Below are 6000 nucleotides of genomic sequence, written 5' to 3' on the forward strand. Positions count from 1 at the left end.
TAAGTTAATGATTCTAGGAATGGAAACAACACATTTTTCCCCCTATAATTTGGGTTATTAAATTCTACTTTTATTTGAAGTCACAGTATTGATTATCACCATGATGCCCATCACAAAAACTTTAATTTTCACTCAATGAAGAGATTTAAATGTTTTAAAAGGGGGATATTGCTGAGGAACATCCAGAAAAATCATATGATTCTTGCCTAACTCAGATTGCAATGAATTTTACTTTTTTTTCTTTTTTACCATAAAATGTGAATGTGCTTATCAATTTGAGGAGTCTGCTAGATAAAATATATTTAAAAACATTCAGGTATATGTAAAGATAATGTTTGGTAAATAGAGGGTACATGATTTGAATAATAAGGTATGGAATGCGAACTCTGTTGAATGCATTTGTTACTGAAGTGCTAATTAAATAAAATACAATTATTCTTGCTATCTAGTCAGAACAGAAATTCCAAGAACCTTTTCACAAGTCATCAGGCTATTAATATATAAAGCTGTCTACATAAAGGAAAGGAATTTCCTAGGCAGTATTCTAAACAGATTTTTCCCCGTGAATAAAAGAAAAATTATGGCCCTAAATATAAGTCTTGAGAACAGTGATTAAATGTTAACAGTAAGATTAAAAAAAAAATCCTAGGTAAATCTCCAGCCTCTAATTAAACTCTAGGTATCACATGCAAATTATGGGTATAACCATGATGAAAAATAAAAAAGTTCTTCAGAGAAAGAAGAGAAAAGGAGATACAAAGAAGAACCATGAATAAGATTCCATGCAGCCCAAGAGAGATTTAATATTCTAGTGGTTTTCTAGCACTCCCTTCCAGAACATTGTGACACTGACTGCCTGGGTTCTAGGAGGGGAACAAGCATTTTGTTGTGTCTCTAACATATACTCAGCTCCTCTCTGCTGTCTGGTGCTTCACCGCGGACGCTGTGATTGGGTACCCTCTTTGACACTGGGCACAAGCCATTCGACACCCATCATTCCACCGGCCACAACAGCCCATGGCATTAGAAGCACATAACCTAAAATAGACCAATTAGTGAGACATGTAGGAGTTTATATAAAAAGAGATAATTTGCCTTATTCTGATGGCTGAGATGGCTAGTCATATGACTTGCAACTATTGCCACCATTTTGCTACCATGAGGAACCCCCACCTGACGATAAAGCAAACACAGACAGAGATGAAGTCATCATCTCTGCAAGCACAAGAAAGCTAGCACCCCCATCCAGTGCATTTCGTGCACCCTGGGCTTTTCACTTAGTTGAATCATTAAATATTTGTTATGAAAACACCTTGAATTGAGTTATTGTCAATTCTGACAAACACATTTCCCTAACTTCCAACCAAAAGAGACTTAACTTAAGCAACAGTGAATAAGGTAATCTCTACAGACTTATAGATCTGGATAATAAACATCTATTCAATTCTGGTATTCCAGCTAATTACAGGGCAGAAACGGACACTTGCATCTATACTGCTGGAAATCGTCAAGCCTGAATTATAAAGGATAATGATTCATTTTATATTTCAATGAATTGCATATAAAGGGGGTTTTGAAAGAAATAGTAAATAAGTTTAAATAAAAATTTTAATTTTTCTCCCTATTGCTAGTATTACTCTAAAGAGTTCAGCAAACTGAGGTCAGAGATGTGACCTTCAGGTAAATTAGGTATCAGAGTCTATGATGTTGCCAAAACTTACCATATAAATACCAAATAAATATTCTCTTAAAAATTATAGACTTTCAGTATAGAGTTCAATATAATTGCTACAATTGACATATCTAAAATGACTTTGGTATTTCCCTCAACTCCTAAGTCTCTATAATTAATCAATAGATAGTCTTAAAGTTAACATAAAGAATATCATTATGCTTAAATAATGGACTGTTTGCAAAAATACACATGATCTTTTTCTAATTACAATCACTGTTATGTCTAATAATAATGTTCATTTTTACGTAAATCAGAGCTGCCCAAAATTATGTCACATCTTTGAAAATATTGAGAAACTAAAGACTGGAGTTTGGTGTTTGACTTCTATAGCCCAAGCCTGCCAAGTTGTCATGGCAACTTTTATTCAAAGAGGAAGACAATTTATTGCTTACCCAGAATTTAGAGACACAAGTTGTTAAATTCCAGGGAGAGGTGTTTGGCTCAGTTTTTCAAGGAAAGCCATAAAATAGATATCTCAAAAATGTGACATTTTAGCCCTACTAAATTATTCAAACCACATCTTGTTCTTTATGGGAGTAATGGTACTTAAAGAGTTGTCAAAAACCACTTCAGGCACAAAGATTCCCCTTTTCTGCTCGAAAGCAAACTATTTCTAATGCCATAGAAAACAAAACAAAACACTACTGTGATATGCCTACTTGCCAATTCATTTAGGAAACCAACTGTTACTGAAAGTAGATGGCACAGTAGGTAGCTATAAATCCTATAAATCCATGCTTCTCAAATATGCCTGCAAATGTGCAGCTGTAAACAGAGGACATACACCAAAAATACAGGGGGGAAATCATTGTAACTATAGCTAACCATTCTGCAACAATCAGTTTATAATATTCCTAACCCACTCTTAACCTGTCTTCTATCATCGGTGTTTGGTGTTACATTGGTTTGATGATGGGTCATTTTTATGGATGACTTACACTGTCTCATACAGTAACAGCATCTGAATTCTAAATTTACTTCACTGAGAATAAAAACAATAAACAAAAACAAAACAAGTACAGGTTGTATGAACATCACTGTGCTGGTCATTTGAAATGCATGAAAATGAATAGATAGAACACATAATCAAAGTGCTAAATCAAACATTTAGCACTGGATCAGCTGGTTACCTCATGAAGACAGTTTTGCAATGAATAAAGGGATATTATGATTTGAATGGTTCTTATGAAGCGTGAGAATATATACCAAATATATTACATTCTCACATACATGAGTTCACAAGGACTACATACTGCACATAAAGGTAAATGTTTAAAAATAATAAATTACTACTTGTGTGTATTAAGTTCCTCAAAAATAGAGTTAAAAAATAGTTCTCTATGTTCTATAAAAATTAATGTTGATAAAAGAAACTAAGAGAACATGATACAACCATAAAAGAAGAAAAATAGTGAGCTGGTAGTATTCAGGGAAAAAATTACAGCAATGAATTCATTAGTAGCAGTAAGAAAAGGGGTGTGTGGGTGGCTCAGTTGGTTAAGCGGCCCACCCTTGATTTTTTTTTTTTTTTTTTTTAATTTTTTATTTTTATAAACATATATTTTTATCCCCAGGGGTACAGGTCTGTGCAAAATCAATAAGAATAGGCCCACACCCCGTCACCTAATAGTAAAATTTACAAGTCTCAATGACAAAGAGAAAATCCTGAAAGCAGCCCGGGAAAAGAAGTCTGTAACATACAATGGTAAAAATATTAGATTGGCAGCTGACTTATCCACCCTTGATTTTGACTGAGGTCATGATCTCAGGGTAGTGAGATAGAGGCCCGTGTGTGGCTCCGACGTGACCATGGAGCCAGCTTAAGATTCTCTCTCTCCCTCTCCCTCTGTCTCCCCCCACCAAAAAGAACAGAGTAAAAAATTAAAATTAAAAAAAGTAATTTATAAAAAAATAAATTACTAGTTAAAACATAGAAAACAGTCTTGAGAAATGTACACAATGTGTAATGGAAAAGAAGAAAATAAATACTGAAGATGGATAATCATATAAATTATAGAAAAGAAGAGATCCTGTATATCAGATAAATGATATATATACATATACACAGTGGCAGAGAGAAGTTTTTTTTTAATGTATTAGATGAACCATTTTTCTGAGGCAAAGAAAGACTTGAATCTATATACCATGCCCCAAGAAAATCTGCAATAGAATTTTGGAATATTAAGAAATTTCCTGGGGCGCCTGGGTGGCTCAGTGGGTTAAGCCTCTGCCTTCGGCTCAGGTCATGATCTAGGGTCCTGGGATCCAGCCCCACATCAGGATCTCTCCTCAGCGGGAAGCTTGCTTCCTCCTCTCTCTCTCTCTCTACCTGTTTCTCTGCCTACTTGTGATCTCTGTCCAATAAATAAATAAAATCTTTAAAAAAAAAAAAGAAATTTCCTGGTGAGATTTCTTATAGGTTAAAATAAATAAATAAATAAATAAATAAAGGAGCAGGGCATTCCCCAAGATGGTGTTGTAAGAAGAACCTAAAATCACCTCTTCCCAGGGACACACCAGACTATGACAGCAGGATCATTTCCCTCTGAAAAAGATCTGCAAGCTGGGTGAATGGCTTCTCCACAGCAAAGGATAAAAACACCACACCGAGATGGGCTGGAGACAGAGACAGGTCTCCCCAAAATCCCACCACTGGTGTTGGGGGCATACAATAGGGAGGGGGAACTTACTGCCTGGTGCTTCTCCTGGAGGAGTGAGGAATTGGTGACAACCTACATCAGACACTCCAACCCCTGCGATCTGCACCAGAGAGATGACCCCTAAAACATCCGGCTTGGAAAACTAAAAGTGCTGATATCCAAGGGATCTGAAGTGCTAAGGGAAACTGAGATTTCCTTTTAAAAGTTTCCAGTAAAGTCTCACTTACCTCCAGACCCAGTAGGGGGTGTGGGGGCGGGGACAGTTTGGAAAGCGCCTAAACTATACATGAAATTCATTTGCTAATCTAAAAATATTTGCTACAAAAATGAATAAATACCCAAAGAACAAATAATCCAATCAAGAAATGGGCAGAGAACATGAACAGACATTTCTGCAAAGAAGACATCCAGATGGCCAACAGACACATGAAAAAGTGCTCCATATCACTCGGCATCAGGGAAATATAAATCAAAACCACAATGAGATATCACCTCACACCAGTCAGAATGGCTAAAATCAACAAGTCAGGAAATGACAGATGCTGGCGAGGATGCGGAGAAAGGGGAACCCTCCTACACTGTTGGTGGGAATGCAAGCTGGTGCAGCCACTTTGGAAAACAGCATGGAGGTTCCTCAAAATGTTGAAAATAGAACTGCCCTATGACCCAGCAATTGCACTATTGGGTATTTACCCTAAAGATACAAACGTAGTGATCCAAAGGGGCACGTGCACCCGAATGTTTATAGCAGCAATGTCTACAATAGCCAAACTATGGTGAAAGACCCTGGAGCCGCACCCAAGAATCAAACAGCACGCCTCCACTGGATGCAAATTGCAAGAGGTTTATTGGTTACACAGGCACCTGCAGACGCATCAGCCTTTGTGGGCTGAGCAAGTCGGGCTAAGTTGGGGAGCAGATTATATAGGCCAGGGTTGGGGTGGCGGGAAGCAAGCTTACAGAAGCAGATGCTTGGTTACAGGAATCTGATTGGTAAATTTAAATCAAGCATTGTCAGGCACTGGGTTTAAGGCAAGGACACAACAGTTTGTTCTGGTGGGCCTTGGCTCAGCACTCTGGAAAGTCCCAGGTACACTCTATTCCTCATTTGTCTTTTCTTTTGACAGACCGGGTGATCACAGACAATAGACATCCTGGTATGTGTTGCCATCCGGCTATGGGGACAATCAAGCCTTAAGCAAGGGGAGAGGGGGTGCTGTGGGGACATCAGGTTACTTAAACAAGCCTTTAGCAAGGGGAGAGGGGTCTTTCAATGGAAAGAACCTAGATGTCCATCAACAGATGAATGGATCAAGAAGATGTGGTTATATATATACAATGGAATACTATGCAGCCATCAAAAGAAATTAAATCTTGCCATTTGCGACAACATGGATGGAACTAGAGCGTATCATGCTTAGCGAAATAAGTCAAGCGGAGAAAGACAACTATCATATGATCTCCCTGATATGAGGAAGTGGTGATGCAACATGGGGGCTTAAGTGGGTAGGAGAAGAATCAATGAAACAAGATGGGATTGGGAGGGAGACAAACCATAAGTGACTCTTAATCTCACAAAACAAACTGAGGGTTGCTGGGGGGGAG

General features: G+C 37.8%; 1 protein-coding gene across 4 annotated transcripts in view; it reads right to left on the reverse strand.

Annotated features, from left to right (window-relative positions):
* Positions 1–6000, reverse strand: part of PLXDC2 (plexin domain containing 2) — a 463944-nt gene that overhangs the window by 245697 nt on the left and 212247 nt on the right. The window lies entirely within an intron of this gene.

Source organism: Mustela nigripes, chromosome 6 (genome assembly GCF_022355385.1).
Source record: "Mustela nigripes isolate SB6536 chromosome 6, MUSNIG.SB6536, whole genome shotgun sequence".
Taxonomy (NCBI): Eukaryota; Metazoa; Chordata; class Mammalia; order Carnivora; family Mustelidae; genus Mustela; species Mustela nigripes.